Source organism: Mustela nivalis (assembly GCF_964662115.1).
Source record: "Mustela nivalis genome assembly, chromosome: 2".
Classification (NCBI taxonomy): domain Eukaryota; kingdom Metazoa; phylum Chordata; class Mammalia; order Carnivora; family Mustelidae; genus Mustela; species Mustela nivalis.
Genome location: NC_139021.1, coordinates 15013289 through 15026046, shown reverse-complemented (window position 1 = coordinate 15026046; position 12758 = coordinate 15013289). Strand labels below are relative to the sequence as shown.

Genomic DNA, 12758 nt, shown 5'->3' with positions numbered 1-12758 from the left:
CCTTGGCTGTAGCTTGAAAGAAAAAAGAATTCAACTGACTCCCGTTTGCATCGGGAACCCAGCGTCTAGCCAGGTGTGACTTGGAGCAAGTCACTTAACCTCTATGGATGGGTTCCTGAGTCCAAGAGTTTTTTGGGAGACAGAAATGATGCAGGAAAATGCTATCCAGAGCCTGACAGGAGGAAAATTCAATAAATGATGGCTATTGTGATGTTAATTATTTTGTAAACATGGCCCATTATGTGCCAAGTACTCTTTTAACTCCTTTCTAAATATCAGCTCCTTCAGTCCTCAGGACAAGCCCACGAGACAAGCTCCTCCGTCCCTCCTCATTTTATAAATGGGAGAGCTGAGACACGAAGTGATTAAATCACTTGCTACGGTCACACAGCCAGAGAATGGCCGAGTCAGGATTCCAGCCTAGGCAGGGCTCGAACACCCGAGCTCTCGGATGCTCCCTTCTCATGTTCTTTCCTTCCCTTGTCTCCTGCTTGGGCTCTGCCTGAGGGCGCACACTTGCCGGCAGGCAGTGGAGACTACGGGAGAGACTGAGAAAGAGGCCGGAAGAGGGTGGAGACACAAGACCTGGGAGAAGGTGGTTGTGCCTGAACACCTCTGCTGGGCCAAGTCAGTCACCAGGTGCCTCTGGGCCACCATCTTGGTCCATCTCCTCGCGTCCCATGTCAGTGGAAGGTTGGCGCTGTTTCTCACTTTACACGAGAGCCAGTGGGTGCTCTGAGAAGTGAAGGATCTCGCCCAGCAGACGGAGCAGCTGTGGGGCAGAGCTCACAAGCTGCCCAGCATGTGAGGGGCTGCCCAGGCGGGGCGCTCGACGTGAGTCCCTCGGAACAGGTGGACCTGCCTTTCTCTGCTCAATCATTCCATCCGAGGGATTATCCCGTGTCCTGAGTCATGGCTTCTGGCTGCGGGGAGGGAGGAGAGCAGACAGGGCGCGTACTGCATGGGGTGGGGGGGCAGCTATGCCATTCCCCTAAGAGGACTGGCCCTGTTCTGCTGCTGCCGTCAGGGAACCCTCCGTTTTCGCTCCCTCCCTTCCTGCTTCCTTCCTTCCTCTCTTTCTCCCTCTTTTTTTCCTTCTTTCTTTCCTGTCCTCCCACCATTTCATTTAGCCTACTTTGTTCCTTCCTTCCTTTCCCTTTTCCTATCGACACAGGATGGCTGCGGTGCACCGGTGAGTGAGGCCGATATGGTGGCCGGCCTGCCAGCAGTTGTGATCTAGTGGGATGGGGCAAGCACTAAAAAGTAATTGCACAAATCATTTCCCTCTGATGGTCAGTGATAGAAAGAAAGCCCCACTGAATTCTGGGAGCAGAGGTAAGAGAGTGACCCAGCTAATTTAGTTTAGGGGTTTGGGGAAGGTGTCTCTGGGGAAGGGGCATTTCAGCTAAAACCTGAACAATGGGTGGGAGTTGATGGGGAGAAGAAATTGGATGAGTGGCAAGGAAGAGACTTCTAGAGGAGGATTTTAGCATGTGCAAAGGCCCTGGGGCAGAAAATTTCTGCCACTTTTATATAGAGGAAAAGGAGGGGCTGGAACGTGATGAGGAGACGAAGTTCCAGCAGACAGGGGCAGGGCTGAGAGGCCTTGGAGGGGTTTGAATTTTATTACCTTGATAAAGATTTTCCATGTTTTGATAAATATCCTAAGAAGTGGCATTTGGCCACCTTGGGGGGGGGGGCATCCCGTACTCCCCTCAGGCTTTATTCTGAGCCAGTGACCACTGAGGTCTGGCCAGGCATGCTGCCCTTGATGTCTGTTTTCTGGACCTACAGAGGATGCACTGACTGCCTCAAAGTCCCCCCGACTCCCACCGCCAGCACTGGCAGACCCCAGGCTCTCTCACTGCAGCCCTGAGACCACACACGTGGGTCCTACCTGTGGGAGCAGGCCTGCATCACGGCTGCAAGCCCAGAAGCATGCATCCAGACCCCAGATGCTGCCCCATTGTCCATCCTCTCCGGCCCTCCCTCCTGCCCTGGCTCCGTGCCCGCATGTACGTACTTGGCATCGCTGCGGGCGGTACAGGGACCCTCCCGGCTCTCCTCTCCTGTCCACCCAAGACAAGATGGGGCTCAGTCCCCCTGGGGCGGGAAAGGGGCACCTCCTGTTCCTAAGAATGCCCCCTCCTCCGGCCGTGCCCCCTGCCCAGGAACTGCCTCCTTTCTGTTTGGCAGTTACTCACACTCATTCAAGTGCGGGGAGAGCCACAATGGACCACAATCAACCTAGTGTTTCCTGAGAGGACATGGCAGAGGGCCGGCTCTGAGTCACCCTCGGCCTCCCCGGCCGCCCCTTCCGGGAAGTGCGTTCAGATCCCACATCCTGCCCGTCTAGGGGAAGAGAGGCAGGAGGGCTCGGGGACCACAGGGGCTTTGTAGTCAGACAGATCCCTGATACCACAGGGCAAGCCCTAACTCTGGCACTTAGCAGCTGTGTGACCTTGGCCACACAGTTTAATCAGCCCAGCTGGCACAGGAGGGAGGGAGCAGCGAGCCCACCTTGCAGGGCATTGTCATGTCTGGAGGACCTCATGCCTGCCAGTGCTGGCCACCTCCAGGGGACTCCTACCAGGCGGCCAACATGACGGCCGAGGGAGGGCATGGAGAGCCTTGCTCTGCAGCTGGGGGAGGTCCCCTGAGGGCCTGGGGCCTCTGCGAAGATTCTCAATGTCCCCCTGAAAATTCAGGAGCTGCAGTGGAAGCTCTGGGACAAGTGACTCAGGCGTCCAGGCCCTGCCCTTGTCACGGGCGGCACCGGCCCGGGGCACGGGAAACCTCCGGGCAAGTGGACTCCGTGGGCTGGTCAGAGGCAGACGGGAAAGAGAAAGAGGGCTTCTCCAGCGAGATTCTTGCCCTGGCCCCCAGAGATCCCCTCCACCGTCTCCCCAGGCTGCTCCCAGTCTCCCCCAGCTCCCTCTGCAGCAAGTCCCACCCAGGCCCCCAGTGTCACCTATTGTTCGGGGGACACTCTCCCTGGGGCAATGACAGCTAAACCTCACCTCAAAGGGTGTGTTTTGGGAGAAGATCAGTGGCTCCTTACGGTAGGCTCAGGGCACCGAGAAGGAACGAGAAGTCAGCAAGCAGGTGGGCAAAGTACATTTCTGAGCAGTTCAGTTCAGAGTGTTCACTGAGGGACACTTGGGTGGCTCAGTCAGTTAAGCATGGGACTGTTGATCTCAGCTCGGGTTTTGATCTCAGGGTGGTGAGTTCAAGCCCTGCATCAGGCTCCATGATTGACATGAAGCCTACTTGAATGAAGTGTTTATTGAAAACTTAACTTCCATTTCTCATTTCTTACTTGGACAAGTCTGCAATATGCCCATTTTAAAGATGAGGAAATTGAGGCTTAGAATGAAGAATTTATAGCAGAGGAATTGGGCTGAGCTCTGGTCCTCCCTCCTCTAATCCTAATGGCAAAATTCAGCTCCAGCTTAAATTTCAATGAAATGGGGGCACCTGGGTGGCTCAGTGGGTTAAAGCCTCTGCCTTCGGCTCAGGTCATGATCCCAGGGTCCTAGGATCGAGTCCCGCATCGGGCTCTCTGCTCGGCAGGGAGCCTGCTTCCTCCTCTCTCTCTGCCTGCCTCTCTGCCTACTTGTGATCTCTGCCTGTCAAATAAATAAATAAAATCTTTAAAAAAATTTTTTTCAATGAAATGACAAAACAAACACAGCAAAGACAAAAGCTCATCATCAGTGGAGCTGTCCCTTCGAAACCCTGGTAAGTTATGAGCTATCCTGCCCCCAGGGCTTTACTGAAGTTGTCCCCTCTTCCTAGAATTCCCTCCCAAACCAGGATACTCCTACCTGGCCTCCAAGATTGCCCTTAGGTGTTTTCCTTCCCCAACAAAGAAGCCTCTGGGAGAAGCAGCAGATTGCATCATCTGAATTTGGAAACTCTCTCTTTCCCAACATATAGTTGAAAAGGTGGTGGACGATCTCAGAACTCCTTGGGGTGCCCCTCACTGACCTGATACTGAGTGCTCCTTAAGGGCTGACTCTGTTGGCTTCACCGTCCTCCAACATCCCGGTGCCCCACATGAAATGTTTCTGGAATGAATCCATGGGGGGTGGGTGGTCTGGATGGGAGCCGTCTCCTCAGCTCTGCTTCTGGGTACCCACCCTGACGCTGACATTTCTCTAAGCACAGAGGATAGTACCAGTATGATGTAAATAAAACAAGTTCACGGTGCTTCGTGAAAATTAGATTATCAAAGGTCCCCACCGGAAGTTGAGAGAAGCCCCTGCAGACCTATCAGTGGAAACCCTCAGTTTACATGGACTGGGGAACACACATCCCTCCCTGGCCTGTGGATCTTGTACACCCTTGATCTTTTCCACTCCCCTCAGCAACCCAGTGAGGGAGGCAGGGGCAGGGTTCTGATACCCATTTTACTGATGAGAAAACTGAGGCCCTGGGGAGCTAACTCAAGACTTGCACAGTTGCATGGCTTATGACGGGCAGAGCTCGGGACCCTACCCTGGGCTTGGCGATTCCAAGCTTCTGTACCAGCCAGCATCCTTGGCTGCCATGACACAGAGCAAGTAGTCTGCTCAGGAAGGAGAAGGAGCTGTTGGGGGGGACACCACCAGTCCTGCCAGCCTCAGGCCACAGCCCCTTTGCCAGCCTGGGCCCCCAGGGATGCCCTTTTTCTGAACTCCTGGGAAAACTGAGTTTTTGCCCTTCACTTAAGTTTCCATGCTCCAGGGCGTCCCCAAAAACTTAACACAAGGACGTCCACTGAATTCCTAGCTCCTGGGCGAGGGTGGGGAGCACGAAGTGTGACATAGAACAGGCTGGCCCTACAGACTGCCCTTGACTTGTTCACTGATTCCTTCACGTTTGATAGTCACTGCTTCTCAGCTAGTTGGTATGTCTAAAAACTTTTTTATTATGAAATGTTTCATATATATACACACATAGACATGGACATACACATGTTCTTATATTCACACACAGGGAATAATAACCTATTTATAACCATTGTAATGTGATCCTTCTAATCGCTCTACTTTTTTTTTTTTTTTTTTTTTTTTTTACAATCTTACCTATCTATTTGAGAGAGAGAGAGAGAGTGGGCACGTGAGCAAGGGCTGGGGACAGAGGGAGAAGGAGAAGCAGACACCCTACCAAGCAGGGAGCATGACATGGGACTCAATCCCAGGACCCCAGGACCCCAACCTGAGTTGAAGGCAGACGCTCAACCGACCGAGCCTCGCAGGCACCTTCGCTCCAGTGTTTTTTAAAGGGATGAAACATCAGCCCCTCAGCTACATCCCCATCTCCTCTCCGTTCCTTCCCATGTTCACATCTTTCTTCCACCTCCTATTTTTCCAAAAGCAATTTATACCATTGTTTATATGTTTCGCAACTTACATCAACTATATTCGACACCACACAGTATTCTGCAACTTGCGTTTTTCATGTCAGATGCGTTCATGAATTATTCAGGTTGATGTGTGAGGATTTGGTTCATTTATCTTAATTACTTTAAGTGTGCCCATCATATAACGAGTTTCTTTCTTTTTTTTTTTTAAGATTTTATTTTTATTTTTTTGAGAGGCAGACAGGCAGGCAGAGAGAGAGCGGAGGAAGCAGGCTCCCTCCCGAGCAGAGAGCCCGATGCGGGACTCGATCCTAGGACCCTGGGACCATGACCTGAGCCGAAGGCAGAGGCTTTAACCCACTGAGCCACCCAGGAGCCCCCATTTCATTGAAATTTAAGCTGGAGCTGAATTTTGCCATTAGTTACAGTGAGAATCCTGGTGGAGACCTTCCTTGGCCATGGGGGAGAGTTTCTTGGGGGGGCTGTGGCCCCCCTGAGGACAGGGTTTACATCACCTTTCCCTACACCAGCTCTGTTCAGAAATGGACCCGGAGCAGGTTCTTGGTGTTTGGATGTCTATTTGTGGAGTGAGCAAACTCGGTACGTTCAGGACTGCCCAGACAGCACAGGTAGGACACGCTCTGCTAAGAGCCCCCTAAGCATCGGCTCCCCCTTCCTTGCGAACAGAGCCTGCCTGCTGAGCAGTGGATCGCTCTTGGCCTAAACCAGTCATGATAATTCTGCTGCTGCTTTCCCGGCTCCCCACACAGCGCCATCCTGGCTGCTGAGATTGAAGGGATGTCTGGCCAGGAGTCTGTGGGGAGGCTTTGATCCCTGATAAAAGGGGGCTCTGAGGTGGTCTGCAGACAGACACAATAAGAGCTCCCGCACACACACTCCTTTGCAGTGTACCCTGCTGTCCCTCCATTAAGAGGTGGCATTTATTACTGACCTCTGTGACTGGCCTTTGGACTTGCTTTGTTTGACCAAAATGGAGAGGAAGTGACATTGTGGGACTTCCAGGCCTTTGAACGTCCAAGAACTTTGAAGCAAACTCTTGTTCTCTTGCTAGCCTGAACCCACCATGCAAGGAGGCCCCGACTAGTCTCCTCAAGCAAGGGCTGGCAAACATTCTTTGCAAGGGGGCCAGGGAGTAAATGTTTTAGGCTTCATGGGTCATATACCGTCCATCACGACTACTCTGCTGCTGTCACGCGAAAGCAGACGTAGATCATACAGGAAGGAATGGGTGCTCACGTTCCAATATATCTTTGCAAAATCAGGCAGTGGGACCTTCGAGGATGACAGAGCATCAGAGGGAGATGGTTTGCTCTTGCTCCTATAACAAAATACCACCAAGGCAGCGACTTCACCCAAATTTATTATCTTACGGTTCTGGAGGCCAGAGATACAAAATGGGTCTTATTGGAACAAAATCAAAGTGTTGGCAGGATTTGTTCTTTCTGGAAGTTTTAAGGAGGAATCCATTCCTTGACTATTTCAGCTTGCAGAGGCCACCCACACTCCCTGGCTAGTGGTCCCTTCTAGCAATGACATTACTCCTACCTCTGTTTCTGTCACCGTATCTCCAGTAGCCAGCATCATGCAGCAGACATGTGAGTGAGGCTATCTTGGACAACAGAGCCCCTCCTGAGCCATCATTTGACTGCTGTCACATGAGGGAGCCCACCAGACCCGAAGAAGAACTACCACTTGAACCCAGCCCAAACTCTGACCCTGAGTCATAAACTAATAAATAATTGTTCTTTTGAGCCTCTAAGTCTTGCAGTGGTATTTTATGCAAGAGTAAATGACTGACTGATGCAGGAATAGATGCTAATAACGCCATTATTTTGTGCCCTTCTCTCCTTTTCTACCTTGAGAATAGATACGATTATCCGGAGCTATAGCAGCCGTTTTGCAAACTTGAGGGAAAACAAACAGAATCAAGATATGATTGGCCCTGACATTGCTGTGCTGCCAAAGTCACAACGGTTTTCCTTCAGTCTTGAACTTCTTTTTATGTGAGAAAATCAACCCCTATTTATTATGATACTATAATTCTACTTATTTTCAAACTAAAAATTTTCTAACAAGGGTGATATATGGAATTGTTAAATGGTTATATTGTACACCAGAAACTAATATTACACTGTATGTCAACTAATTGGAATTTAAATAAAAACTTAAAAAAAAAATAACTTCTAACAAATACACAGCAAGTTGCCAGGTCTCTGAGGCCACCGGGAAAGGATCAGAAATAGCTAAGAATCAAGAAGGCAGAAGCGATGTTTGACCTGGTCATGTTCTGTTTCCCCTCCTAAGCCTGACATGGCAACGGCAGAACATCGAGGGGATGTGCTTCCAGGGGAGACAGAGCGTGGGAAGGGCCCAGATGAGGAATGCCTGAGAGGCACTTGGGCCCAGCCTCACTGATAAGACGTGGAGCTCTTGTCCCTTTGCCATGTCTTCTGTGAAGAAGGGTGACTCACGGCAGTTATGAAACTCTGGGGCCCATGTGTACTTACATTTTGCCCTTTCATTGCTCTGGCCAGGAAGGCTTCCAGCTTGGGGTAGTTGTCCCAAGGGAATTGTTGCTGGAATGAGGAGAGGTTGGAAGGACGTAGCGCTTGACTCACAGGGAAGAGTCGATAGAGCACACAGGTGAAGGCCAGGTGGTTGTTTCAGAGGGAAATATCCCAAAGCAGGTGCGGGGCCAGCCTGGATCCCCTTCTCCTGCTTTCTAGAAGGTTCTAATTCAATTTGTGGAGAAATCCCCCACACTTCCTTACACAGACACACAAATTCACAGGCACACACGAAGACTGATACACAGACACACAGAGACACACACACAGACATACACAGACACACAGACTCACACAGAGACACACATGCAGACACACAGAGACACACACACACAGACACGCAGAGACTCACACAGAAACACACAGAGACACGCATACAGGCACACAGAGACACACCTCCCCAGGAACGTGCTCTTTCCTCTAATTGCCGGAAGCCCTTTTGTTCTCCATTTTGCAGGTGGTACCGATGGCTACGGTTTGCTGACTGCTCCCCATCACCCAGACCTGCGCTAAGAGACTTACTTGCATTATTTGCAAAGAATATTCTCACAGGAAGCCATAGGTGGGTCTTTAAATGCTCGTGTGACAGACAAGGAAACTGAATTCAGAGAGGTGTGAACACGGAGACTTGTCCAAGGTCACACGGGCTGTATGCCTGTGCAGGATGAAAAGCCAGGTGTTCTGACTCCAGGGCCCAAGATCTTAACCACAATCCCCGCTCGCCTGCAGAGGAGGGACGTTGGGCCCAGGGGACGTCAGTGGCTTGCCCGATGCTGCAGGCCCATGGTTTGCTCTTGGGTCACTCTGGCTAAGGGTTCCTTGGTCTTTCTCTCTGATGGCTCCGCTGGCCTCTGAACCCTCCAGACCCTCCGGACCCTCTGAATCCTCCGAACCCTCTAGACAACATCACCCACTCTCCCTAGCATGGGCCTCTGGCTGTGGCAAAGTGAGCATGAGACCACAGAGTGTGAAAGTCAGATTTGTGCCTCCTTTCTGCCCTTTACTCATTCCGTGACCTCGGGCAAATCAGTTCTGTCGTGGGTAGGTGGAGACCTGGGTTTGGCCCTCCCAGGAGAGAGGATTTTGTTGATCGGATGTAGTTAGGGGCGGGGATGAGTTGGATCCACCGAGAGGTTGGTGGCGGTGTTCCTGTTGCTTTTCTAACCAGCGTCGGGAGAACTGTTCCCCTGGATTGGATTAGTGTCTGGCCTGCACGGCCTTGTTCTGGCAGCTGGGGTTTCCTGCTGCTGCTCAGAATCCCCACCCTCCACGAAAGGCTCAGGGATGCGAAGGTTTAGCAATGGTTATTACGTCAGGAAAACTATCTGAATAGCACCATTCTATCCTCTCCCCGCCCAGGTGCTGGCTCCGCGGCCAACAGGAGGTAGGGCACCCGGGGTGGGGGAAGGATAAGTATTTCCTTTCCCACCACCCAGAAATGCCTGTGGCAGGGATGGGAGGACCTCGGGTCTATCCCAAACGCCTTCCCCGCAAAGTGCTAGTTCTCCTGGGGGGGGGGGGGTACAAAGAGACTCAGGAAGCCAGAGCCAGACTGGGGAGTGGGGGGGTTAGGGGGAGCAGGAACAGATTGGGGAGCAGACCCCCCCCACCCCAACCCCAAACCATCTCAAGAAGCTCATGGTCCGGCCCTGCCCCTAACCAGCTGTAACACAGGGCAAGTCGCACACGCTCTCTGAGCGGAGGGCGTGGTGATTCAGCCCATCCCCTGCGGAGGGCAACATTCATGGGGACCGCACTTTTTAAATGAAGTCCTCCGTGAAGGGTTAGCCACGGCTGTTGGGATTACTACTCCGGGACTCTGTCTGGCCCGTTTGACCCCAGAAGTGCTGTGGAAAATCCACAGTTTCAGTCCCTTGGGTCCTGCCACCATGACCTTGAAACGGCTCCGCTGACCTCCGTGAACCTCCTTTTTGGGACGGAACTGCGCCCACCAAGTCTGTGGGGGCGGTGGTGTGAATTCAATGAGAAAACGGGTCTGCAGGACCCAGCCCAGTGCCTGGTGCGGAGGAAGTGCCCATCAATGGTGGCCTTTATCATGACTAGGGCTTGGAGGGGACCCTGAGGGAAGCGGAGCTCAGGGAACAGAGGGAGGATTGTACAGAGGTGAATGGGGGAGGGGCCCGGGCTGGTGATCGTCCTCGCCCTCCTGGGCCGGCTGAGTCCTACTTGCTCTCTGTTCCTTAGCGTGGTGTTTATTCTCACAGCCTGGGAACCGCGAAGGAGAGGGACCCTTCCAGGATGCAGCACCCTGGGGATTTTCCCATGCCCTCTGTGTGCTCCTGTCCAGGGGCTCGCCAAATATTTTTAACCCTTTCCTACTCCATGGATCGTTTTCCCACAAACATCGTTTGGGGATGTGGCGTCTCTCAGATGATCGTCGTCCCTGAAGGCAAGGAGGAGGTGTCCCGAGCAGCAGTGTGCGTCCCTGTTCCACGCTCAGTGACCTCCGGTGGGTTCTTGAGAATGAAGTACTTACATCCTGGAGATCAAGAAATAGGACAACCCAGAACCGAAGGGGAAGGATTTGCCAGCACCCCACTGTCCCCTGAGAACTTGGAAATGAGGTTGATGGAGTTAAAGCAGGACTGGTCCTCCGTGGTAGAGACGAGAGGACAGACCGTGCAGCCCCCCAGTTCCTAGCAAAGCCAACTGGAGAGTGAAGGTACCTCGGTGGGCAGGTGTCTAGTCGAACAGTCTGATATCTCTTTGGAGAAGGCTAGGAACGGGCTGGTGTGAACAGAAAATGGGCTGGGCAGACAAGAATCGTTAAGGAGCATGTGTGGGACGAAGGGCAGCCATCGCATCATGGGCATTGCCTCCTGAGTGTTCAGCACCCCTCCTCTCGACTTCCTTCTCTGGAACCCCGACTTCCCTCTCCCATGTGCTGACTGCACCCCCGGAGTGGCCTGATTGGCTCCGTTCCGATCACCAGTCGTATCAGTTACTTAGGGCTGCCCTAGCAAAATACCACAGATAATGGAAATTTATTTCCTCAGGGTTCTGGAGACCAGAAGCCCAAGGTCAAAGTACTGGCAGGGTTGGTTTCTTTTGAGACTTCTCTGTGGCCTTCAGGTGGTCACCATGTCCTCACACGGGTGTCCCTGGGAATGTTTGTTGTCTGTGTCCTGATCTCTTCCTAAGGGACACCAGCCATATTGGATTAGGGCTCTCCCCAATACAGTCCCGGTCACAGGGACTGGGAGTTATGATTTCAACATGTGAATTTGGAGGTAACACCATTCAGCCTCTGTCATCAGTCGTTGGTTAAGATGTGGGCATGTGACCCATGTCTGGCCAATGGTAAGAGCGGATGTCTCTGGGGGGTGGGGGGGTAGAGGGTTGGGGGGAGTGGTGTGTGTGTGTGTGTGTGTGTGTGTGTGTGTGTAAAAGGAGCTGCTGAGGAAACTCTCTTTTCCCCTAAAGGATAGCACAGGGAGAGATGCTTTCCACTTCCTCTGAGAATTATCATATTGGGATGTGGTATCTGGGCTTGCTACAGCCATGTTGAGGACAGCCTGGGGTGGGGGGTGCCCACAAGGGGATAGGGACCTGGAACTCTCCATGGGCAGATTCCAGGCTGGCGAATCAGCCAACCCTGGAATCTGCCCAAAGTTGTCCGATGGGTGTAAGATGATGTAAGTCAAGGTCTTGGTAACACCTGCCAACTTCTGAGAGCCATTTGAAACAGAGATGTGCCTGGGGTCCACCTATACCTCCTCTTTCCTATGGGCTGTGTGTCTAGCCAGACACCTTTCCCAGCTTCCCTGGATGTTGGGTGTGGCCGTGGAACCAAATTCTCCACAGCGGCATGTGGATATGAGCGGAGGGCACAAGGGCCATTTCCGGGTAGAGGTGCGTGTGCCTCTGTCACGCCCTCGTCGTCTTCCAGCCAGCCGGAACCTGAGGTGTTGGAGACCCGGAACCCCATATGGATGAGGTGTAGGAACCTCGACACGGAGAGGGCCAGTGTCCCAAATTCTGTCAGTCAGGGATACTCACCTCGGGAAGGTAGTGGGGAGAGAAGCAGACTCTGGATTCTTCAAACCATGTTGTTGGACTCTTTGTTGTAGCCACAGAGCCTTTTGCCCTAACTACCGGCCTTGCCCTGTAAGGGCGGAGGGAGTTTTGCCAGAGCCAACTCGATGACAAGTGTTTCCTGAAGAAGACTTTTCCTGTGGGGTCAGAGATGGCTTCAAGCTACTGGCCTGAAATAGACCTCCTGATGTCTGCCAAGTCCCCTTTGTGGATTCTGTTAGTGCGCGTCGCTTTCCGATAATGTGGCTTCCTGTGGGTGGCTCATCTAGGCAGAGCGAATGTTTTCATTGATCTGCTGATGCATACATCCTGGTCTCTGGGCGCCTGCCTTTATCAACGTCATTCTCACATATATCAAGTTCCGGGAACCCTGCTCCTGTGAGTCTGCCTCTGCTGTGTACTGCCCCTCCCCGCCCCCCAAGGACAACTTTGGGCTCCAGAGTCTTGTGCCTGTGGGGCCTTCTGGCAAAACTGACCTCTCTCCTTCCTGCATGTCCCTCTTCTAGTACTTACTTCACTCTGCTCATGTTCAGAACCCTGTAATGGGGCCTTCCTCCCCATTCTGCTGGGGACGGGGCTGCTCCCCACTTCCCGTGTCTAATCGGACGCGGGGCCCATGGTAGGCGCTCGGGAAACATGGCCCACTGATGAATGACTCTGGCCAAGGATAAAGACCCTTTCAAAGGCCCCAGGCCAGGTTCGTCCCCGTGTACGAAACAGAAGCGTTCTTCAAAGGTCTTAAAGCAGGTTTGGATAAACTGAATGGG

At 52.6% G+C, this 12758-nt stretch overlaps 1 protein-coding gene across 4 annotated transcripts in view; it reads left to right on the top strand.

The window, feature by feature from the left end:
* The window catches only part of TRIB1 (tribbles pseudokinase 1), a 44508-nt gene that overhangs the window by 15518 nt on the left and 16232 nt on the right, over window positions 1-12758 (top strand). The window contains exons 2-3 of one of the 4 annotated variants that reach the window (XM_082719717.1): window positions 8393-8497; window positions 9295-9319. The gene's annotated coding sequence lies outside the window, so the exon portion shown is untranslated. Of the gene's footprint in view, window positions 1-8392; window positions 8690-9294; window positions 9320-12758 lie in introns of those variants that run through there. The other 3 variants (XM_082719718.1, XM_082719715.1, XM_082719716.1) reach the window with 3 other exon arrangements.